Consider the following 26,332-nt stretch of genomic DNA (forward strand, 5'->3'; position numbering starts at 1 on the left):
GGAGTAATAATTTTTAAAATTCGATCATACCATTGGTTTCATAACGAAAAATTATTCAACATATACTATTTATTTGTCATTTTTGGAGATCAGGAAGTTGAATTATCGCCAAAAACGAAAACGATATCAAGTTTATGGGTCACGTCAGGCCAAAAATGTAAATTTTGATGGAGACATAATTTGTAGAAATTGACTATACCATTAGATCCGGAATGAAAAATTAGGCGAAATAGAGTATTCGTTTGTCAGTTTTGGAGACCGAATGACCAAGTTATCGTCGATCAAAACAATAGGCGAAATACCGAATTCGTCCCAAATATTATATAAATAATATTAAATTTTTTTTATCTCATCTTCCCCACTCGTCCAAACAGTGCGAAAAAAAAAAAAAAAAAAGAAATTTGTTTTTCCTCCGATTTTTCCACTTCAGATCTCTCGCAAACGGTCCACTTTTGACGATCGCCGCAGAAGAGAAAAAGGTCCGCAGCTTCGTTCTCTACAAAACCCACCCAACCTATCTTCATTTCACTTTCTATTTCACCCGATATCGTAAAAATCAGCCGTATTTGGATACGAAAATTTCGAAACTTTGACCTCGGATTTCGTCCTTTTCGGGGTCAAATCGCTTTCCGACGCAGAAGGGAGAAACGTCCGCAGCCTCATTCTCTACATAACCAACCAAGTTCCTTCCGTTTTCTCGTCTTTTTCACCCCGTATAGTCAAAAATCAGCCGTATTTTTATACGGAGATTTTCGTAACTTCGACCTCGGTTTTCATCGATTTCGGGGTCAAACCGTCTTTCGCCGTAGAAGGGAGAAGAGACGAGTACATCGAGATCTTCGAAACCACCAAGCCAGTTTCGAAAATCAGCCGCTTCGAAGTTCGGTCCGCCTCGGTTTTCGTGCCAATCGTCTCGATTTCCGCGCACGTGCTTCAATTCCATCGCCTAGTGATTGTAAGGAACTCTCAATTTCTATTAGTAATCATAGATTGTGAAAATTGCATTTAGGATTTTATTGGAAAATTTAGATGTATTTCCGAAATATAGAATTCTTTGTTTATTTCAAAATTCACGCCAGAAATTGCATGTTTGATATGTTTAATTGTATTTTTAACAAATTATACGTGGGTAGAGTATTATAACGGGTTATTTCCATAAATTGGGTTGTGAACTGTTCGGACCCCGTTTTGATATAAAAATTGTATTCTTTTTTAATATTATTGATAGAAATAAATTCTATAGTTGAAAAATGTGATTTAATATTCAATGAACTCATATTGAGTTGATGAATATCAGAAAATGGATATTTTATGAAGATATTGAAAACTGTAAAAGTCGAAAAAAGGGAAAAAGGGTATGAAACGGTAAAATGTCAGAGTCACACCCGAGGGGTGATGTCTGCATTTTACGTTGTTGTGTTGTATGCAGGTTGGTGAACGGATATCCAGGGATAATGTTACTGGTTGCATGTTTATTTACTTTCTGTTAGCGCGAGGCGCTCTGTTATGTTATTTATTTTAGGCCGGGTGGCCACACTTGCATGGTAGGAAACTGGATATCTATTCTCAACCTTGTATTGTTAATTTCTCTTTCGTTTTCAAATGAAAATAATAATATAAGTAGCTATTTTGTGAGCTGTTAAAGAGTTTGTGAATGCTTGAAGGGATAGTGCATCATATCATCCGGAGTGGTGTACTATCCTGGGATGTACGGTAGGGACCACCAAACTCATACGTGGTATGGGACGCGTATGAGAGTGGAGTCACAACTGGAATCCGGGTTTATTCCTCTCTATCTTTACCAGTGAACTTGTAATGTAAAGGTGGTCGTATACGAATGGTTTGTATCTTTGGGAATCACATGTACGCCTGATAGGCATAGACGAAGATGATTGGTCAGTGATCACTAACAATCTATAGTAGTCGAACGTTCTGACACATCGAAAAGAGACCCATTGCTTACGGTCACGTCAAACGGCCAGCCTGAGCCGGATAAATGGTCAACCAAGCGTGGTAAACAGCGACTAGCCACAAAATCAGGAACTAAAAGCCCGAGAAGAATTGTAACATCATGTCCCGACTGGGAGCGATCCAGTCGTGAATCCCAACTCTCTAATTCCAATACTCCACCATTGTGTGTATTATGTATCTGTTGCTTATTTTGATATATAGATGAAATGCATGTTTATTGTTTCTATTTGATCAATTAGATTTGTATAAAAAGAGAATGTTATAGTGAGTACTGCTGATCGATGTAATGTGAGTTTTAAAATGTTTAGTTGCTCATCCCTGGCTATATGTACCAGTTAATCGTAGTTTTCTTCTGTAAAATTTAGTTTATTTTAAAATGATTCAGTATGTTTATTCGTTCATGTTAGGAGAGGTTATTGGCAGAAATTGTTGCTTCCTTACTGGGTAACCCTTGTTACTCACCCTTTCCTTCTCTATTTTTTAGTTTCAGATCTAAAGCTTGGCGAGACAAGTGTAGAACAAGAGCGAGGATCATCTGGTTGGTCAGATAGACAACCAGAGTCCGTCACCTGGTAAGTATTAGGGCTATACCCCCTAGTGGTGTCAGTTTCTCCAAGTAGTCTTATGGATTTGTCTTGAGTGTTAGGAATTCTGTTAGAGTGAGGAATTTTGTATAATCCTGTATATAATTTTTCTTCTTCCGCACTCTGATCTATCGGACATTATTAGACGTATATAGGCTTCCGCTAGTATTATATTTTGTTTGTTATATGCAGGATTGTATGTCGTTTATCAGGTGCAGGTTGAATCGCCTTGGAATGCTAACATAAACAGAGGAGACCATGCCGAAATTTCGAGGTGCCACCTCGTACCTTGAAATCTGACATGGGGATTTGTGTTAGTGTTCGGCGGGGCGCCACAGAGACACATCTGATGTTTCAAGAGAATACACGGTTTTAAAGTTAAAACATACCGAATTACAATCGACCCCCTCTAACATCTTTTCATTCTATTTTAAGTCCCTCTCTCTTAACAAATCCCTCTCTTTTTCGAACTCGGTCTGTAAACCGAGTTATCGTTGCAGAGACGCTAATGAAAATCATCTCTCTCTCTCTCTCTCAAGTTTCAGATCGAAACCCTCTCTCTTGTATTCACACACTATCGCCGTCGAGAAATGTTGCTTCGATTTAAAGAAATTGGAGATCGATCTTCCAAATTTGCATGTGTTCAAGAATCATTTGAACCCAGATCTGAAAATCAAGACATGGTGTGCTTAATAGAGAATTTATCATTCATTAATTCAGATAGATTTGTTGGAAAAAAAATGATGTCTTGGATGTTCATGCCTACTACAGTCCTACATTTTATAAGTCTCAAAACCTTATCTTTAGATTTCATCAAAATTAAAGATGATATCTTTCAATTCTTCATGTCTGATAAATGTCCTCTCCTTTAGAATTTGGAGATGAGACGTTGTACAAACTCACAACACCTAAAGGTATCCACTGAGAAGCTTAAAAGCTTGGGATTTTTGTTTTTTTTTGTTGTAAATGGTAAGTATTATAGAGTTGAAACCCAATTTTCATGATGGAGAGAGTTTCGATTTCGAAGAAGAGGGAGAGAATTTTACGGTTCTATTTATGAACGAAGAAGAGCGGGATGTTGAAGAGAGGGATTTGTTAAGAGAGTGGGACTTAAAACAGAAAAAAAGGATATTAGAGGGGGCCGATTGTAATTACGGTACGTTTTAGCTTTAAAACCGTGTATTCTCTCTGAAACGTCGGATGCGTCTCAATCTTATGGCCGTAAAAACTTGGTAAAATACTGGGTAGATGTTAGGGCCATCGAACCACTCCCATATATATATATATATGCATATGGGAACGGATCAAGGGACATATGAAAAAACATATGTAAAAACAATGTAACATAAATAAATTTTCAAAATATGGGTTAGAAGTTTTAGATTGAGTTGATTTTTTGTGAGGATGATCTCTATGATGGGAAGATCATCATTAAAAAATAAAAAAATTAGTCCAATCTGAAACTTCTAACTCCATTAAAAGTGATTTAGAATGTGGATCATCAATTTTTTGCCAATTTTTGTCAATAATTTGTAAATCACTTTTGATGGATTTAGAAGTTTTAGATTGAGCTGATTTTTTGTGAGGATGATCTTCTCATCATAGTAACCATCCTCGCAAAAAATCAGCTTAATCCAAAACATCTAACCCATATTTTGAAAAACCATTGTTTTTACATATGTCCCATGAACCGCCCCTATATATATAGGAACAGATCAAGGGACATAAGAAAAAACATATGCAAAAACAATGTAACATTAATAAATTTTCAAAATATGGGTTATAAGTTTTAGATTGAGCTAATTTTTTGTTAGGATGATCTTTATGATGGGAAGATCATTTGAAGAAAAAAATATCAGTCCAATCTGAAACTTCTAACCCCATTAAAAGTGATTTTGAATGTGGTCCATCGATTTTTTTGCCAATTTTTGTTAATAATTTGTAAATCACTTTTGATGGATTTAGAAGTTTCAGATTGAGCTAATTTTTTGTGAGGATGATCTTCTCATCATAGTGACCATCCTCGCAAATAATCAGCTCAATCCAAAACCTCTAACCCATATTTTGAAAAACCATTATTTTTATATATTTTTTTACTTATGTCCCATAAACCGCCCCCCATATATAGAGGGGACGGTTTGATGGATGTGTTGAAAACCAAATGAGAAACCAATGATTATCATTCGTTGGATTTAGGGGAAAGACGGCTGAGAATGCGTCCCTCGTCAATTCCAATCTAATGAGAAAGAGTTTATTTATTTGTATAAAACTCCTTCGTTTTTATTTATTTTTTAACTAAATCCAAATCCAACGAAATAACTCTCTGTTTCCCTCTCATTTGACTGATAACCCTTCGTCTCCTTCGAACCCAATCAACTGAAAACCCTTTTCTTTTCTCTCTCGATCGACTGAAATCACAGGGAATCGAATATCACGCTCTCTTTCTCTCTCGATCCCCCCTATAAAATTTCCATTTTCTTCAATTTCTATTGTAACCCATCAAAGCTTCTTCTTCATCTTCTCCTTCTTATTTTAGCTCTTCTTCTCTGCAACACAGAGATTTGTCGAGCTATTCCAATCGGTAAGAGAACCCAAAGCAAAGTACGACAACTACATTGATCTTTCTCTCTTTCTCTCTCTATCGACAATTTCAAAGAACCCGAATGATTTTGGTACTCTCAGAGATGACATTCGATCCCAAATAGAAGCAACAGTCGAGGGAGGTAAGCATTCTGAAAGAACTTGAGCATCTTGAACACCAATTAAATGAAGGGATATTATTTGTGAACAGTAGGAAGGTAATGCATATTTCATGCATCTGGCATTTGGTGCTTTTATTTAGTAGATCAAAAGTTTAACATATGGTATCATAGGTTTTACTGATTTTGAATTGAAAATTTTCCTGTTGCAGGAGCAATTGGCTTTTCAGAGTAACTTCAATTAGTGGTTATAGACTTGCAATCATGATGGAAAATTCTCAATCAAATCCTTCTACTTGTTTTGTTGCTTCATGGGTTATTTAATGTCATTTTTGTGACATTGTGGTTATTAGGTTATGAGTTGTTTCCAGATGAATTGTTTGATGGCTGTTTGAAAATTTTTATGTATTTTCAAGTAGAAACTGCCATGCACAGTCCATAAGGTTGTATGTTCAGTCCCAGCTTTGTCTATACTATTAGTTCTTGATACTGTTAACTCGTTAATCCTACAATGCTGATGAGATGGGTCATTTTTTCTATTGGGTTGATCACATTTTGGTTAGTCCATGCAGGTATCAATCAGATGATCTTAGGCTTAATTGGGATTTTATTTAACATTATTAGATTAGTAGAAGGATGATAGTTTCTTAGTATTAATCAGATGGAGCTTCTTTATTTTAACAGAACAATGAAAAAGCAAAATTATTTGGTTGTATTAAGCTTTTGATCTTTATTTACAAAACCAAGTAGGTTTCAATTTTACCCTATTAAGGTTCGAGCTACAAATTTCTTCCATATCATGGTGGTTGCTGTTACTTTTTTAGCATCCATTTCTCAAGTAGGCAAAAAAATCTGGTACATGTTCATGATATTTCATTTGAAAGATCATCTTTAGGTCTCTTTCAAGATTCTTTATTTCTTGATTTATGTAATTATCCAACATTTTGGAGGTCCAATCCTTCTTCTTGCTTAACTAAAAGACGTTTCTTGCTACATAACAGAAATATAGACTTGGTAAGCAATCAGGAAAGGATTTCACTGAGGCACCTAAAGATGGTATGGTTTGGTGGTATAACTCTTTTTCTCCTTGTATCATTGCAACAATATGCTTGAAATGGTTAGTCAATGTATTGGAGGCTAATTTTACATAATCTGGTATGTGTTTGGTATAACGATATTGCTTTTGAAATGTAGCAGCAAATGGCATAGTCATAAGTGCATCACGTTATGGTTCCCATGCAGAAGCACTGATTTGGCGCCAACAACTGTTCAACCGATTTCATCATCTGTAATTCCATTACAACTAGAACTTCTCTATATCATTCATGATACGTTATTATAAGTATTTATCTGATCACACAGATGCTTTACAATTTTTTTGGGTGGTGTCTGTTGCTTCTATCAACAGGACACACTGGGTTTATTAAATGTCTTTAGAAGATGACTTATAGTTTGGTGGTTTTATTTATAATTTTAATGTCTTTTCTTTTGTGATGACTCATAATTTGTTGTTATTGGGAACCTTTTCTTTACATGACCTGCTTTTCTCTTTGTTAGTAGTTTTTGTTGATTCCTTTACAATAATAGTAGATCTTTTGTCTAAGGATACATAGAATCATAAATCTTTTTTCTTGTGTATCTCAAAGTAAATAATCTGCGATTTTATGATGTGTGCGTCAATTTATAACGACTATTTTTATTGAACATGCGGTGAATGCGAGTCTACTATTTGGTAATGGTTTAGACTTTAGATTGTCCAATCCTATTCTGTATTTACCTTCTTATAAACTTTCTGAAGTTTGATCCTCTGAACATGCAGTGAATGTGTGTGAAGGTTGAGAAGCATGTGCAGATTCGCAATGATGCAGAATGTAGATATGTGGATTCCATGCTCGAGAGAGCATGTAAGATGCTTGCTGATCAAATCATGAGAGATGCAGTTGCAGTCACAGAGGGCCAAGACCTTCTTTGATTTGGGGCCAAGACCTACTTGGCACCATTCACGGGTTAATCTCGCGGCATTGTCTTTGGAAATGTCTTCGTCAAGAAGGAAGAAAAGGGTTTGGAACATGGATTCTACAACTGATTCTTTGATTTGGTGCGAGGCTAAAACAAGAACCCAAGAAGCCGAATTGGACTGCATGAATCCCCATGGACTCAACTTATGGACATTTTTTTTTACCAACTTTATTCTAAATGGTGTCGTAATGGTGCCAGGTAGGAAAAATGATATTAGCTTGTTTAATTTGTAAATTCATGGCTACTAGTTGTTATTGATACTCTAATCCATCATCTTAAATGTGACACCCAATGTGGATATTTTTTTAATTGTGCTAAAATGCAAATTATGGAATCTTACAAATAATAATTAGAGTTGCACAAGTCCAGTAGCTAAATACAAGACCTTCTAAGCAGAGTTTGATTAACATTCACCATCAAGACCCCTAATCTTCATGAAAAGATGAAATCGCTTCGATTTGTTTTCATTACAAAGGCAAGTTACTTGGCTTCTGTTGATGGTAGGATACGATCTGAGGTGCACAACCCAGAGGACACCAAACTAGACATTAAATGAAAAATTAGGTTTGCACCTATTTTGTTCATCCATCTTTAGATGAGTACAAGCGAATGATTTCATGCCTAGACCTATTTAACTTGAAAATAAACAAAAAAGATTACCACAATTAATTAGTAAAGACCCAAAGAGAAAAAGTAATCAAGTAAAAAAGAAGAAAAGGCAACTAATTCCATTGTTTTCCTATGTTGAAAAGCATCAAAACCAAAGAAAATTGGTCCCAACAATTAAGCAACCCGTCCTTTGCGTCTGTGCACCTAAATACAATAATAATTAAGTCCTCTCATTGTGCTCAATATAATATCAATAACATCAACAAGAAGCATGATGAGATGAAATTGCAATTGAAGACCCCTAGCAACACCATATATCTTTGGAACATAGTTCTACGATGGCTTTTGTGGCTTGAGGTGTCCATATGTCATCAGAAACAGAAGAGGAAATGTTTGTTCCAATCCAAGATGACTTTTGTGGCTTGAGGTAGCCAATCCATATAGATCAATAAGTTTCAAGTGGTTCAACTCATTTTTGGTTCAACTCATTTTTGCTAATATACAATATTGGACCTAAATAACAATGATTTGTAGAAGGTCACCGTTCGGGTTCTTTGAAGCCGTCGACTGATTGAGAGAGAGATCGAGGTCGATCGATTGAGAAACAGATTGAGAGAGAGAGAGAGAGAGAGAGAGAGAGAATGATAGTCGATTCCCTGTGATTTTAGTTGATCGAGAGAGAAAAGAGATGGGTTTTCAGTCGATCGGATTTGAAGAAGACGAAGGATTATCAGTCGAATGAGAGAGAAACAGAGAGTTATTTCGTTGGATTTGGATTTAGTTAAAAAAAACAAAAATGAGAGTTTTATACAAATAAATAAACTCTTTCTCATTAGATTGGAATTGACGAGGAACGCGTTCTCAGCCGTCGTTTCCCCTAAATCCAACGAATGATAATCATCAGTTTCTCATTTGATTTTCAACATGTCCATCGAACCGTCCCCTATAATCTATATCTATATATATATATATATATATATATATATATATATATATATATTATATATATATATATGGGGACGGTTCAGCAGCCCTAAAGTTTGCCAAGTTTGGTGCCAAACATTTTTCAAAACATGAGTTAGAAGTTTTGGAATGAGCTGATTTTTTGTGAGGATGATCTCTATGATGAGGAGATCATCCTCACCAAAAATCAGCTTATTCCAAAACTTCTAGCCCCATCAAAAGTGATTTAAAAAATTGGACGGTCCACGATTTTTCAACTTGTAAACTAGGCTTAAAAGTTTCAAAATGAGCTGATTTTTATTGAGGATGATCTCTTCACCATAGAGATCATCCTCACAAAAAATCAGCCTATTCCAAAACTTCTAACCCCATCAAATGTGATTTACAAAAAATGTTTGGCACCAAACTTGGCAAATTTTAGGGCTGTCGAACCGCTCCCTATATATATATATATATATATATATATATATATATATATATTTTTTCTTGTTTTATAATCCTATTGAGAGTCACTTGTGATGATCCTAAATAATTCAAGATTTCAAAGGATAATGAAATAAGGATGGAATGATGGTGGTTGGAATAAGGAATCATGAATTTTATTTTTTAAATAAAAGATAAAATTTTTAATCGGTATTGATGTACATGCTGGGTTTCAAAGAAAAAACCATTAAAAAAAATAAAAAATAAAATAAAAACCATCGCCAGTGTGCGTGGTGTAATGCTAGTAAAAAAAGTGCTTTTTTTAATCTTCTCTCACATGTACAAAGAAGGGGCAGCAGAAGAGACGTTTCTCCTTCATCTCTCTCTCTCTCTCTTCTCTGATTCAATTATTTGTGATTTTGTGAGAGAATATGTGTGAAGGTCTAAAAACCATCCAATGGTCATAATAGCTATTGCCGCCTGACATAGATAAGAGACAGAGAGGAGCACCAGAAGTCTTAGATCGTCTACTCGAAGCAATTTTTTTTTGTTTTCGGCCATATTTTGGGGTTGATTTACAACCCATTTCGTCGATTTGGTGATTGATCTGGATTTAACTGTCTAAGATTGCTGAAAGTGAGAGTGAGAAACTTAGATTAGCAAAAAAGAAGGTTGTTTACTTTAATTGGTTGCTCAAGATGGCTGAAGGAGGCTATTATTGTTCGAAGAAGACGGCAGTGCTAAAGAGTTAGCGTGCTTCTATGTTCTGCTTCAAAAAAGGAAAACGAAAACGGAGTTGAGTTGATGTTGCTCGCGGCAAACATATAAAAAAAATGAGTTTTTTTTTTGTGTGTACGGTGCATAAGTGTTGTGTGCGCTGACAGTCATATAATAAAAGAAAAATAAATTAGAATTGAGTGTTTTGTGAATGCTTGCCAGCAACATAAAAAAAAGAAAAAATAATTGTGTGTGGCAACAACATACTAAAAAATAAAAAGTGTGTTCTGTATAATGATAGCTAAAAAAATAAAAAATAAAAAATAAAAAAAAATGTCTTTTTTTTTTCCCTTGTGAGTGTGGCTGGCGACAAATACAATAAAAGAAAAATATTTTTTATAAAGGTTTTTGTTTTACAAATCATGAATGAGCCTATCTTGTCTTTTTTGGCATTTTCATCACAAAACTTACTACTTTATGAACTTGGTTACTCAAAAAAAAAAAAAAAACTGTGTGCTTATAGCATCCTAACAAAATTTTGTTTTATAAAACCTTTTTATTTAACAAACCATTAATAGGCTAGCCTTACTAACCTAGTAAGGTTTCTTTCTTACTAAAAGTCATTGGCCTTATCATATGGCACCCAAACAATGATCCAATGCCATGTGCTTATGGCCGATGAAATTCTTTAAAAAAAATTTCAAATTTTTTTTTAAAATTAATTTTTGTTTTGAACTTTGATCTTAAATTTGAAATTTCGTAGCCACCCATTTTCAAAACCTTGGATTTAAGTTTTGTTTTTTTAAAAAAATTGAATTTTATTCTTCAATCCAAACTTTTTCTATCAATTTAGGAGGTGACCACATTAGTGAGATGACGCTTAGTAAAATTTGAAATCCTATTGCGTTAGTCGGGTGAGCTTCGTTTTTACCTTATGTTTGTTGGGTGACAAACTTTATGAAGTTCAAGTATTTTGCATGAGAATTTCAAGAGATGGATTTTCCTGATATTAAAAAAGAAAAAAAAAAGAAAGAAAAAGAAGTCGTCATTCCTTATCTCAACAACTATCATGCTGTCCTCAATCTAATATTCTTTGAAATCTCGAATTGTTCTGGGTCGCCCAAAGTGATCCTTCATTGGACCATAGATAAAAAAAAAAATCATTTAAAAAAAAAATTTGTGTGCATGTTTCAATGTTGGATCTGATTGATTATTGTGTTATATTGATTGCCATCGAATATGCCATGATCTCTACATATATATTTTTGATGTGCTTACTTTAATCTTGATCTCGATGCTATGAATTTTGTATTATCTAATTAGTATTTATGTGGCATCCATATGTTGATAGTTTGATGGTTTGATCTGGCCCACAGGCCTATTTATCTTAAAAATGCCCTGAGCACACCCCACCTTATTTTGCACACACCACTAGCATGTTTATTTTATTACATTGCATGCTTGCATGTCCCTTATAGCTAATGTGGTACTAGCGCATGACCCGGTCTTCTCGTGAGACGTGATGTCATTCATGAAAATCACAACTCCAGTCACATACCTTAATGGTATATAAAATTGGGGCATCCGTACCGTTTGATTAGGTGATCCTGAAAGGTATATTGATGCACCCATGCTGGAGCGACCTGAGTCTTTATCTTATTGTAAGTCGCAAAGTCATATGTCTTGATTGCCATCGTACTACTAATATGTGGTTAGTCCCCTTATGGGATACTAAACTATTTATGAAAGCTACAACCTTAGACTCGTACCTATACGTATATCAAAACTAATCTAAGTTGCACCAATTATACTTTTTGGTCAAAATCAATGCTTAAGCGAGATCCTGCCTCGCTGTATCTCGTGTAATAGAGGGATATACGACATCTATTCTAGACAAGAGGTGACTTAAGAGTGCATTTGCTCAGCATCGTACACCACCTCTCAATTGGGGATTAAACTGACTGTTTTTCGACTTTAGAGGTTTGGGTTGGAGTCTTAGATTATCACTTTGAATACTTATACGGTATATCAAACCAAGTCACCACGTATCGTCTGATTGAGTACGCTCGAGAGGTATATAGGTGCACTTGGGAAAATGTGGTTAGATAAATTGCATTGTACGTAGTAAACTTAGAGTCTAGAAACCTCCTTATAGGTCACGACCCGAACCGATTTTAGATGTTCCCAGGTTGCTCTATTTAATCCAACTAAAAGGTAAGTGGGTGGACCGGTCCATACCACTCCAATTGAACCCGTAATACCGGTCTAACCCAATAGATTTAATTGATGAGACATGCCGATCAATTGATAAATGGATCTTATAAATCAACACATGGACCGATTGAATTAATTGGCTTAAAAATATTAGACAAAGTGATTCAAGTAGAACATTTGGATCCATTGGATGGAATCGATCCAAATTCAATTGGGAACATGGTCCTAATCACCTTGTAGTAGTTAGTTTAATCCAATGGATTGAATATCTCATATTTAACAAGATCGGGATTATCAAAAAATCATATTTAAAGATGTACCGATTAACACAATCTGGATCTTACTATTGGAAGATCATACAATCCTTAATTATGATTCTTATTTTTTTTAAGATTCCTGATCAATCGGCAAATCCTCTTCATATAATATTTCTTGATCGGAATGCTTCACCGGTTAGAGATTTTGAATCTAATGGTTAATTTAACCAATGCTATCAAGGGGGATCTTTATTTCTAATTGCTAAAAACTACTTTCGGGTCCACAACCAATAATCTACCTTTGATGGGATTTCAGGATACCATAGTGCCCAAACTTAAGCGTCCACCACCCAGTTGGAGTTGAGAGTCAGGTCGATTAGAACGAAAGTCAATGCCAAGTCAATAGTCGAAAATGGCTTCAGAATCTAAACTTGTAGAGATCCGTAAAATTTTGGCAGTCTTCGTTACATATAAAAGAAAAAGTGGAGGCATTAAAACAAATTTCATAATCAATAGGAAATCCTCTTGACGATCCAAATGGAAAGAAGGCAGAAGGAAGTGTAACGAAACACACACAAGAGGTCTTTAAACTCGATGGGGATAAAGAACCTATCAATGAAAATTTTGTGTTTGCCAACAGGATGTTTCAACTAGAGTTAGCCTTGAAGAGTACAAAGGGCATTGATGAAATTGCAGTATGCATTGAAGCTTTGAATCGTATCCCAAAGATTTATTTATTGGAAAAGTTTGTAATGCCTGAAATCTACAAGTTCAGTGGAATGGGTTCCACAAGAACACACTTCTAGGTATATGTCATTGACATGTGCACCATGGGTCTCAATGATGAACAAATGACATTACTATTTCAATGAACTCTATCAGGATCAGCGCTACAGTGGCTGATGTCACAAGACCCAGCTGTAGTAAGGACATGGGAAAACATGTCAAAGTTGTTCTGGCACCAGTACAAATACAGTACTGAGATTGAAACTTCTTGAAGAGATTTGGAGTCGACTAAGCAAAAACATAGGGAAACATTTAATGACTTCATTTGTCATTAGAGGGCCAAGGCTGCACAAATGTGGGATAGACCTTCAGAGAAAGAACAAGTGGCTATTATCTTAAAAAACCTCTTGTAAGGGTAAGCTAAATATCTAGTCTCCCAATACCTTCCTACATTTGAGTCTCTATTGCAAATCGATAGCCAATTGGAAGATGCCTTTGCTTCTAGAGTCCTTTCCAATTTTTCTGACGATAAGCTTAAAAAACCCTTCACCAATTCCAAGTTTAATACTAATCATGCCTATGTAGCCAGTACATCTGTTACACCTATCCAATCTACTACCTGACTATTAACTGAGTTAACCCTAGTCAACTTCGACCACGTAGGAAATTCACTGATCTTGGGATGTCTTTGAGCATTGTTTTCCAGAAACTATTAAGTAAAGGGTTCATTGCACCTCTCCAACCTCGACCTTTACCAAACCCGTTCCCCACTTTGTACAATCTCAACTTATTTTGTGAGTTTCACCAAAATCTCGATCATCTGATTGATCATTTCATCGCCCTTCGTCACACAATTCAAGACCTCATCGATGTAAAAAAAGTTATTATCTCTACCCCTGAGCAATCAAATGTTACCACCTACCCTCTACCTACTTACCAACCTCCTCAGACTTTGAACATGATATCCAATACTCAACTATCGTTTGATCTAATCCTTCTCATCCGCTTAGTCAATCATAAATCACCCAGCCCCCATTTTATTAGAGTGACGGTCCCTAATGAGGTTCTCACCACCAAATGCAGTCTTGGCTAAGGGAGAAGAAAGTCTGAACAAGACAAAGAATCTGAAGAAGAAGACTCAGTCATACTGCTTATAAATAGTGTCCCAAGTTCTCAATCTGTAATCAAGCCCATTGTGGGTAATCGTCTATAGTTTTTTATGAGTCTTGAGTCCAGTTTTTTTATCAATTCAGCAATCAAGTTTTTTTATTTATTATCCCTTTTGAGTCAAGTTAGTTTGTCAAGTCTGCAATGACGTTAGTCGCCCCATCTGAATTCAATTGAATAAAGAAAATTTCTGAATACCTCGAACTCATTAACGAATTAACTAATAAATTGGCTTTAAAGATAAATTCACCTAATAAGGAACCTTCTTCTGAATGAAAAGATAAATGTTTTGCTTGACCTCTAATCGAGGAAGCGAAGGTCATTAACCTCGGAATAAAAAATAATTTCCAAGAAATTCAGATTGGAACTAACTTATCCCTAGAGGAAGACAAAGAGATGAAAAATTTATTTAAAAAATTCAAAAGACTTGCTCTCGTGGTCCTATGAAGATATGTTGGTTAAGCTTGGGTGTTGTTCAACACGAAATATATACTTGTCCTATGGAAACACCACATGTACAAACCAGAATGGATTCATACAATCAGATGAGAGGTTACGAAATATATCAACATTGGACTTCTCAACATGATAGAGTTCTTAGAATAAATTGCTATTCTCAGACCAATGGAGCAATTAACGCAGCTAACAAAAATCTTGAAACTATCATCATAAAAGAGGTGTCTGTCACACTGAGATTGGTCTAAGAAATTATCTTTCGCACCATTAATATGTCAAACTTCGACTCGATCGTCTACAAAAGCTTTAGTGCTTGCTGTTATGTAAAGAAAAGTCAGTTGTCAAAAACATATTAGATTCGTCAATGATATGAAGAACTAAACTTGATTGAAGAAAAATTACTTAGAGCTCTGTACCACATACAAGCTTATCAAAGAATAGTTGCTCATACATTTGACAAGAAGGTCAAAGTTCGCCACTTGCAAGTCGGGGATTTGGTACTTAAAAAATCGAACACCAGTTTTTGACTTTAGAAGGAAATTCAATCTTAATTAGGAATGTCATTTCCTCATTAAAGAAATACTACCTAGAAAAACCGTCTGACTTTAAGATCATGATGGAATTGAACTACCAGAATCAACAAACCTTGACCAGATCAAATAGTACTACATTTAAGGAGGTCATCTTCGGTCGAAACAATTTTCTTGCTACCCAGCTCAACATCTTCTTTCTTAGCCCTTTGCAGTCTTTTTCAAAAAAAAAAATAATAAAAAAAATATCTTTTTTCTTTTTCAACTCGATCACCTAACCCAGGGGAGGGAATAATTTGAACTACGTTTTGGTCTGATCCCAAAATTCTGGGGTACGTAGGCAACTTGAGAAGTTACTTCAAGCCCGACCACATCAAAATAAAAAATATATATTCCCCCACAAAGAAAAAATTTAAAAAGAGATATTGTTAAAATGGAGAAGAAAATTCAAAAAATATATATACCGCCACAAAGAAAAAATTTCAAAAAATAAATATTGTCAAAATGGGGAAAAAAATTCGAATAAAAAGAAAAAATTTAAAAGAAATTCCATACAATGGGCATTCGGATTTTTGAGCTTTAAAATTCCTTTCTTTTTATGCCCAGTCCTAAGCTTACCCATGAAAGTTCTCTTAAGTATCATGTGAAAAAGTCAAGGAAGGTAGCAAAACATGATTAGACAATAACTCCAAAAGTTCAAAATGGAAGAAAAAAAAATGGGACTTGTTAGGTTGAAAACTCGAAAGGGAAACTTAGCCAAAAATTAGGACAAGCTCACATGTTTGAAAATCTGAAAGGATGGCCTTGGCAACAATTAGAGCAAAGAAAAAGTCTGTTAGATTGAAAATCCGAAAGGGCGACTTAAGCAAAAATTAAGGCAAGCTCGCAAGGTTGAAAATCTGAAATGACGGCCTTGGTAATAATCAGAGCAAAGAAAAAAAATTGTAAGCTCGTTAGATCGAAAACTTGAAAAAGCAATCTAGGCGGCTCCATACGGGGGGAACGTGGGATGAATTGCCTTCAATTACTCTTGCCGAGATATTTTGATGTAGAAACTCATAGCGACTTATAAGGTCAGAATCAGGATTTTTCTTTTTCAAGCAGGTAAGAAACTACTTTTTGAGTTAAAAATTTGTGCTAAAAAGATCGATTTTTCGATTTTTTTAGGGCGGACCTTACTCTATTCCTTGGGCAAGGAATAGCGGTCCGGGTCGGTGAGGGAAGGGGTGACCCCCTTTCCCCCCCTGTGACCCCCCCTTTCCCCTAACAAGGACCGGTTTCCCCCCCTAACCCCCTCGGGGGGAGTAGCTCAGAGCTACATAAAGCAATTAACTCGAGGAAAGACCCGAAGGGCTAGACTCGAACTCCTGCTTTTAGCTCAAAAAGTAGTTTTCTCTCTTGCCGACCTCGCTAGATTGAAAACTTGAAAAGACAATCTAGGTAAAAGTTAGAGTAACAAAAAAAAAATCTCCATTGAAAAACTAAAAGGCGGTCCGAGCTGAAATATTAGAAGTCTTCAATACCCAGTTTGAATCAAATATAGACTCAGTGGATATAAGTATCTCGTCCATGATTGATTTGAAGAGCTTAATGTCCTTAAGTGAATTGATGGGGATAAATAATAGATTCTATGATGAATTTCAGAAAGAAATATTTTGTTCCAATTTCTTTAAGCCTGACTCAAAATTTTCAATAAAAAAAGTCGAAATTAAAAGTTAAACCTTTATTGCGCTTGCCGTAATCAAAGATTTTAAATTTTCATAACAATGATACTTTCTTTTTATAGTTTCCCCCCTTACACTAAGGGCTTTCGTTTTCAAATTATGTTCAATTATCTCCAGTGCAATGTTTCTTGTCAAACTAAGGGCATTTTGTTCTGAAGCCTGATCAATTTCAACCCTAAAATACAAAGTTAACTTTGAATTAAAGGTGGTAGCAATTTTGAAAACTCCCAAGGTTCGAAGAAAGTTAAAATGTTGACCGGACTTTCATAAAATCCAATTCTTTATTTTTTAAAGGAAAAAAATCAAATGCGGTATTAATCCCCCGTTTGTTTCTTAAAAAAAAAAGTTAATTACTCTTTCACCCCGAGTAGGTAGAGTAGGACTTCCAAAAAATAGTTCATTACTCTTTTACCTCGAGTAGGTAGAAGTTCATTACTCTTTTACCCCGAGTAGGTAGAGTAGGACTTCTAGAAAATAGTTCATTACTCTTTCCCCCCGAGTAGGTAGAGTAGGATTCTCCAAAAAATAAATTCATTACTCTTTCACCCCGAGTAGGTAGAGTAGGACTCCTCAAAAAATTAGTTCATTACTTTTTCATCCCGAGTAGGTAGAATAAGACTTCCAAAAAAAAGTTCATTACTCTTTCACCCCGAGTAGGTAGAGTAGGACTCCCCCAAAAAATAGTTCATTACTCTTTCACCCCGAGTAAGTAGAGTAGGACTCCCAGAAAATAGTTCAATACTCTTTCACCTCGAATAGGTAGAGTAGGACTCCCAAAAAATAAGTTCATTACTTTTTCACCCCGAGTAGGTAGAGTAGGACCCCCAGAATATAATTTCATTACTCTTTCACCCCGAGTAGGTAGAGTAGGACTCACAGAAAATAAGTTCATTACTCTTTCACCCAGGGTAGCTAGAGTAAGACATTCAACTTATGCTCAGTTTATGCTCAGTTATGCTCAGATTATACTCAATTCTGGTCAGTTTATGTTCAGATTATGTTCAAACTATGTTCACTTTATGTTCAGATTATTCTCAATTATGTTCAAATTTTGCTAAGATTTTACTCAATTTTTTACTCAGGCCCTCTGAGATTTATCTTAGGTTTCAAGTGCACACACTTGCACATTTGTTCCATTAGTTAGGGAGAATTTTCTAAAATTCAAGGATTTGACGCTGTCAGTGAGAGCTCACACTCGAAGACCTGACAACTTTTAGTTTGGGAAGAGTTTTACCCTCAAAGATCTGAATGTCTTGACGAATTGCGAAATCATGCCGCAAAATGAACTATCACTAGCTTTTGCATTCGAATATCGTACTATCTATCAAAGTAGATTTGCTATCTAATTTGATTTAACCCTCTATTAAAGAGGGGCATCTATAGACTCCCCATTTTCGCACTCGCCTGATTAATCAACTCGTCAATCTGATTGCGATGGTTCCCAATGATAGATGAATATTCCAATATTTTTATTTTGTTACTAAATATGTTTTAGAAATTCAGATGAGGTATTTCAAACAAGCAAAACTTTAGAAACTACGCTACGCTAGGAAAATATGACTTAAAACATAGAAATCATCATTTTATGATAAAAAGTAACTTTACTAGAAAATCACTAAAAAATGATAAATTATCAAAATACCCCTGACATCAAAACATCATTAGAGCCTACATTATGCTTAGGAAAATCCTTTCGAACACATAAAATAACAAATTAAAATCAAATAAACCGTTTTGTCAATTTTAACAAAATTTGACAAAATTATCAAAACGTCCTCATAGGGTCTTGACTATTTCACGCCAAAAACCCATAAATGATACAAATCGATACTCTAATTGAATTTCTTACGAAAAAATAATTTCTAAACATCTCAAAACGTCAAAAATCAATTTTTCAACACAAAAGCCCTCTTCGAGGGTAAAATAGTAATTTTCCAATCTTAAAAATTTAAAATTTCGAAATTAATAAATAAAACGTTAATTAACGTAAAGTAAAATCTTAATAAATTAAATTAAAATTTTTAAACAAGTAAAACCAATTAATTAAGCTCACGGGCCAAATTTTAAGTGGTGACCCACTTACTTAAGTGAGACCCACATAATATTTATTAAAAGACTTCTCCATCTGGGGTCCCAAAAAATAAAAATATAATTAGAGGGATTTTTCAAAAAACGTAAAAATATTCATTGTACTTAAAAATTTAAAATCCTAATTAAACAACTTAATCTTATTTTGAAGAAACCTAGTCAAATTGAAAAACTCACAAAAAGCTCTATAAAAGGAGTCTCCACAACCTAATCTCACAGGTCAAGAAAAATCCTAGGAAAGAGATGCCAAAAACTCTCTCCAGCCTTTCTAAAACCCTAAATCTAAAGTTTCAACTCCCTACCTAACACCCAAACCTTATTTTTTACTCAAAAAATACTCAAAAACCTTCAAAACACTTAAAACATTAATCCCGTCACGTGATCCTTGGACCCGTAGTTTCTTTTTCGTAAATCAGTATTGTTTATCTGTTTAGAGTCATTATCTCGTTCCTAGACTGTAAAACTAGTGGTGACTCCCAAAACACCAAAAAGTAAATCTGCACACGTGAATCGAGGACACTTTTAGTGGATGCTATTAGGGATAGTTGGAAAGAAATAAAAAGAGTGTTGTGAGTGCTATTGGGTTGTGAGAATTTTTTCCTTACCTTTTCTTGTCTTCCCCTCCTCTTTTTCTTTCTTATTTCCTCATTTTTCTTTGTTGGCTATGTGAGTCTTCCAGGAGGGAATGGGAAAGCAGATCTAAGAGAGAAAAGATGTGGGAGAGAAGAAGAAAGTGTAGTGTAAAATGAGACGTGGTGAGACTAACTGAGCCTAAAAGAGCTTGTGTTGTGTTTTTATAATTGTTTTTTTTTCTTTTTTTCTCTTTTTAATTCTTCCCTTGTTTTTTTTTTCTTGTTGCAGACGTGAAGGATGAGAAGCCAGCCCATGTGAGTGAGAATAAACTTCCTTTCTATTTATTTTTTAATTTCCTCTTTTTTTCCCTATTGTTTTTTTTTTTTGTATATTTCTTTTTTCATGTTTCTTTTTTGACTGAAGTATAGAAGAGGAAAGAAAGGATATGTATAAGGAATGATCCCACACTTTGTGATGGATTCATTGATCGGTTTGATGGATAGATGAGCATAATTTGATTAGTTTAGATGGGTTGATGATTTATGACTTTTAATTGATCGATTTGGTCCAATCATTAATTGTTTAGGATCGATTGTTTGGATAAATTTTTAATTTTCAATTTAAGATTTTAATTTGATTAGTCGATTGGGTCTTAATTTCAATTCAATTGGTCAATAGGATTTTAATTTCAATTTGATTGATCGATTAAATTTTAATTTGAATTCGATTGATCAATTGAATTTTAATTTTAATTCAATTGGTCGATTAAATTTTAATTTGAAGTCAAATGGTCGATTGAATTTTAATTTCGACCAATTGAATTCAAATTAAAATTTGATTTAAAATTCCAAATTGGCCATTTAATTGAATTTAAAATTTTTAATTTTGATTGCTTAATTTTATTTTGGTCATCTAATTAAAGTTCAATTTTTTTTTGTCCTTTCATGTGATTGATTGGTGTCCTTCCACGTGGCGAAAATGTTTGTCATTTTATGTGAAATATTTTGATTTTTCTGATCGTAGGATTTTTAGATTTTCTAGTGTACGTGAATGTTCTCGAAAATTTATTCTCAATCATGTTTTTCTAGAAATTGGGATTTCTAAGTCGAAAATTCTAGTAAAATTATTTGTAAAATCATGTTTTTCAAAGGACGTTTTGCTAATTTTTTGCAATTTTTCATAAAATTCTCTGTTTTCATCAATTTTAGTCTCCTTAGACTCGTAATCACATTTCAAGACTTATGAAAGTACTTTCGAGATGTTTCGGAGGCGTGGGACCTAGAAGGGGTATTTTTATCATTTTGTCAATTTTTGAAAATTTTATGAATTTTGGTGTGAGATTTTTTTTGGTCCCAATATGATTACTTCTAAGTCTCAAGGTCTCATTTCCCTAGCATTACGAGATCTCTAAATTATCAAAATATGTAACAACCTTAAGCGTATGTGCTTGCTAAATCGAGTGTATGTGTAGACACCTCATTTTTACATCTGCCCAATTCGACAATTCGTCAGTTGGCTATTGTGAATTCCTAATGATGAGCATAAAAGAACTCGAATGCTTGTGAGTACTGCTTAATTCCTTCCGTTTCCAGTCTTTTCATCCCCCTACAAGTCACGACTAGACATAGAAGTTTACGCACGCTTAGGATCGCTACATCTTATGCCCGACTTAGCAAGCACGTACGCATAGGTTCGCTACACAGTTCGATAAGTTAGAGACCTCGCAATGCTAGGAAAATATGGATTTGAGACTTAGAAATAACCACACAGGGACTAAAAGAAACCTTACGCTAAAGTCCGTAAAAATCTGTAAAAATCATAAAAGTGACAAAAATACCCTTCATAAATTTTGGATCTCTAAAAAGTCGTGAAAGTACCTCCATTGCACTCAAAAGGAGATTTCGAGTCTGACGGGACCTATAACGATGAAAATAAAGAAATTTGTAAAAATCTGTAAAAAATCATCAAAATGATGAAAATACCCCTCATAAATTTTGAACCCCCGACAAATCTCGAAAGTACCTTCATTGCACTCAGAATGTGATTTCGAGTCTAATGGGACCCAAATCGATGAAAATAGAAAAATTTGTAAAAATTTATAAAAAATTCATAAAAATGACCAAAATGCCTCTCAATATCCAATTCTAACATAGAGTCCCTAATCCCTAGGAAAATAAAATTCAAATCGAAAATCAACCTAAAATTCAACTAAGAAACCAATTTAAAATTCAAATCAAATTCAAATTAAAAATTAAAAATTAAACAAAAATTTAACCAAGATCCAATTAAAATTCAAAATTTAAAATCAATTTAAAATCGAAAATCAAATTAAATTTTAATTAAAATACAAAATAAAAATTAAATTTAAATTAAAATCAAGAAACCAATTAAAATATAAAATCAAAATAAAATTTAAAATCAAGTTAAATATCATTCAACCAATTAAAAAAGCAAAATTAAATCGAATCGATCAACCGATCAAAATAAGATCGATCAACAACCAATAATAAAATCAAAATTCAAATCAAATTTAAAATCAAATTGAAATTAATTAAACAATCAAAATTTAAAATTAAACACAAATTCAAATTAGTTTAAAACTTTAATTGAAATCAACCAATTGAAATTCAATTCAAAATTGGATTAAAAATAAATTCAAAATTTAAAACCCAAAATGAAACTCATCAACCAATCACAGCTCAACTACGGTAGGCAATCGTAGTACGAGTAGCGTGGGATCACCACCCCTTATTTTTAAAAAAATAAAAATAAAAAAATTAAGAAAAAAAAGAACAAAATGTGGGCATTATCTTCTTTCTCTAACGACTTCCTCTTCAACCATACCAACGTCTCCACGTTCTCTCCACTCTCCCATCTCTCCCATATCCACCTTCTCTCCCATCATCATCTCTCCCCACTTTCCCTCTCGCATAGGTGATGGAAATACAAGCATAAAATAGCAGCCGAAGCAACAAAAAAAGGAGGAAAAAAGGATAAGGAAAAAATGTTTTTGTGGATTGCCATTAAAACCTACAACTCTCTCAATTTTCATTTTTCTCTCCCCTCTTTCTCATCTCTCCCATCTCTCCTTCTTTCACATTTTCTTGGAGAACAACCATAAAATAGCAAAGGAAGCTACCATTTCAAAAATAAAAGAAAAAAATATTTTTTTGGATTGCCTCTATGGACACGTGATTTATTCAATTTTAAATATATCATCCACTTTGGGGGATTTTGGAGTCGTCACCATTCATATTTGAAATGGGTGTGAATGGCCACCTGGATTGTATTTTTTTGAAAAATCATATTTTTTGGCATTTGATGACTCTCGTACGGATATGGCTCATTTGGTCAAATTTTTGATTCAAGGTAAGGGGGTCCATTTTATGGAGTAGGGAAGGTGTTAAGCACCTTATTCCATCCACCATTGGTGGTAACCTCGAACTCGATCCATCTTGAAAATAAAAATAAAATAAGAAAAAGAATCGAAAAATCTGATATGTGCCCTCAAGTATGAGGGGCTTTGATGTTGGTTCAACCTATTGAGGACACCCTTATTGAAAAAGGGGTCCTTTGATGGTTCAAATCATTGAGGACACCCTTATTGAAAAATGGGTCCCTTGATGGTTCAAACCATGGTGGTGTGTGTAAAGGTATGAAGAAAGGGATAAGTAGAAGAGGGGAGTTGGAGGGGGTGTTCTTTTGTCCAAACCCTCCTTTCTCCTTTGTTAATTTTTTTTGCCTTTTCTTGATGAATCCCTTTGACCTTCTTGGATTTGCTTGAGAAAAAGTTGAGAGTTGAGAGTTGAGAGTTGAGGGTAATGGAGGTGAGTTGAGAGTTGAGAGTTTGAGAGTAGTGAGGTGAATAGAGAGTTTTTTTTTTAGAGAGTATTTTTCTCAAATTTTTATTAGATAGCGAGAGTTGAGAATGAGGGGGGTTTTATAGAGTTTGGGAGTTATTTTTAGGGGTAAGATGGGGTGAAATGAAGAGAAGTGGTAGAATGGTGTGGGGTTTAAGAGAACAGTAGGGGTAAATTAGAGATTATTGAAGGGCATTTGTATAAGAAGGATAAATGGGTTGTTTGACAACCCAAATGAGTTGGATCTTTCAACCCATTTTGGTTTAGTATTAGATGGAATAAAATAAATGAGAGTGGTTGAGAGGATGGGATTGTGTAAGAGAGTAATTAATTAGTGAAGTGAGTTGAGGGGATGAGATTTTAATTAAAAGAAGGATTGTGTAATAGGGTGGTTGATAATATTTTGGGAGGGTGTAGGAGATGATGCCATGTGTTAAAATGGGTGAAAATGAAGGATTGAGATGAATTGATGGGAGAGTATGAGTGTTTGATTTGAGAAGATGGGTATGGGTTTAGATTGTAGGTATGAGTTTTATAGGGAATGATGAGGGGAGGTATAGGTTAGGGGTGTGGGTAGATGATGTTTAGAGAAAAGGTGATAGGATAGGTTGGGGATGAGGGATGTGAGTTGGGGTGGTGATATGTGTCCCACCTTGATGATTGGTTGTGATATTGGATTGAGAATTGGGCTTGGGTAATGAGTTGGGCTTGGGTTGAGTGTTGGTTAGGTATAGTGTTGGATTGGGCTTAGGTTGTGGGTTGAATACGAATGGATTTGAGTTGAATAGACTTGGGTAATGGGTATAATAAGAATGGGTTTGGGGGTTGAGTTGAGTGGGCTTAGGTGATAGGTAGAATAAAAATGGGTCTGGGTTGAGTTGAATGGACTTAGGTAATGGGTAGAATAAAAATGGGTTTGGACTTATATTGGATTGAGTTGAAGTGTGTAGAAGGGTGGTGAGGAATTGGGATCCATGGGCCATGTGGGCAGCTTTAGGCCATTTATTGAAAGAAATAGAGGGCTTTTGGAGTTATGGGCTTTGAGGGCTCAATCCATTTTTTACTATCTTTTTGGGCATTTTGCGTCGAGGGCCCGGTCAAATTTGGGTGTCTACAACTGCCCCTCTTTGCAGGAGTTGCGTGCAAAGAACTGCAAAGAATAGATGAAACCCTGATTTGTGCGGACCCAAGGATTTTGCTCGGACAAGTTTGAAAACACCGATTTGGTTTGATGAATGTGATGACAAGAAGTGGCTGCTCAAGCAGGGGTCTGACAAGGTAAACCTCTTGATTTCCTCGACCTCGTGGCACGGAGCTCGTGTGAAGTCTCAAATTTGTGATATAGTTTGGAGATAAACTTTGAAACAAAAGTTTTCTAACGAGTCTTGAACAAATTTGAATTTTGCTTTTGCGAAAATGCTATTTTGTCGATTTGTTTTTTTATTTATTTTTTATTTTTATTTTTTTTTCAACCTAAAATTCACTCTTCTTTGTCTTACTTTATTTTTACCACAAGTTAATCCTCCTTATTCATACCTTATCTCTTGTAATGGTGACTTTGATCCTTTCAATTGTGCAAACAATAAGGTTGTTAACAATTGCTACAAATCCAAGAGAGAGTTTTGTTGTTGGAATTGAATCAACTAAGATCTGAAGGGAGGAGGGCTACATAGTTTGAGTCACCCACATTTTAGAATCTCATTCATTGCAACAATATCAACAGGAGCATAAACTACGAACGAGACTGTTGCATCGATGCTACTCTCTTGTAATATTAATATGTTCCTCTGGTTAGAATTTGGAGTATTTACTCGCAGTAGAGATATACAGTTGCCAAGATCAGGAGATCGGCTTGGGTGTTTGAGGAGTAAGGAATTTTTCATTTTGAATGTTAAGATTGGTGATCTGTGGGAGACGCTTGCTTAGGGTCCTTGCTTCGATGCCTTCGTGTCTTACCTGGTGAGTCATGATGCTTCGGACGCTGAAGTGGTGGTGATGGGGCAAACTGCCCGAATTTATGCTTTGAAAGAGAGACTTGATTCTTTCTTCATTTCTCGTTGAGAAGTATGATTGGCACCAGGTATATTTTTATTTTTATTTTTACTTTTTAAACGACATGTAATATGAAACTTTTTTAAATGAAAATAAAATAGGTTTTTTACTTACTTGGCCTCAGGTGTATCTATTGCTTTGAAAACATGAAGTTTGAGTAAGTCCTAGATTTTTCATCATCGGCCAAAATATTAGTTTTGAAAACGTTTGAATTTTTGTGATTTGTCCTTGTCGAATAGATATTGTAGATATAGAATATGAAGACTTTGAAAAACCTTTGTTACTTTGATGATATCTGTGCTTTCGCCAATTACTGAGGATATAGATGTCAGTAGTTCTTAGGCTCCTTTTAGAGTCATCCACAATGCCCCAGTACTGGATGAATATCGATTGAGCATAGGACTTGGGATTTCAAGAAAATTTTGCCATTTACAGTTTATACTCATGCAACCCAAGAGTTCTTCATTTTGTTTTGTTTTTTTTACCCCTGGTGCCAGTTACGGTTTTCACCAGACCCGATTTCCATATTTTTGCGCATCGACGCCCTTTTGAATTTTCATCGTGCCGATGGTTTTAATCTTACCATAGTTTGATTCTTTTACTCATAGCGCCCTTTCAAGTTTTCGCTATGCCCTTTCAGACTATGTTTGTATTTTTTTGGATTTTTATATTACAAATCTTGGTTGGAGTCTTTGTGTCA

The 26,332-nt window shown here is 34.8% G+C and overlaps 1 long non-coding RNA gene across 3 annotated transcripts; it reads left to right on the top strand.

Annotated features, from left to right (window-relative positions):
- Positions 1–340: 340 nt before the first annotated feature.
- Positions 341–7,582, top strand: LOC147381849 (uncharacterized). 3 transcript variants are annotated; one of them, XR_015174312.1, is made up of 5 exons: positions 341–955; positions 2,456–5,353; positions 5,467–6,310; positions 6,452–6,542; positions 7,074–7,582. It is a non-coding gene; the product is annotated as an uncharacterized LOC147381849 (long non-coding RNA). The 3 variants fall into 3 exon arrangements; XR_015174311.1 differs by having other exon boundaries at positions 352–955; positions 2,456–2,543; positions 5,113–6,310; XR_015174310.1 differs by having other exon boundaries at positions 342–955; positions 2,456–6,310.
- The last annotated feature ends 18,750 nt before the right edge of the window (positions 7,583–26,332 follow it).

This window comes from Akebia trifoliata, unplaced genomic scaffold (assembly GCF_017979445.1).
Source record: "Akebia trifoliata isolate Shusen 1 unplaced genomic scaffold, ASM1797944v1 Contig00218, whole genome shotgun sequence".
Lineage (NCBI taxonomy): Eukaryota > Viridiplantae > Streptophyta > Magnoliopsida > Ranunculales > Lardizabalaceae > Akebia > Akebia trifoliata.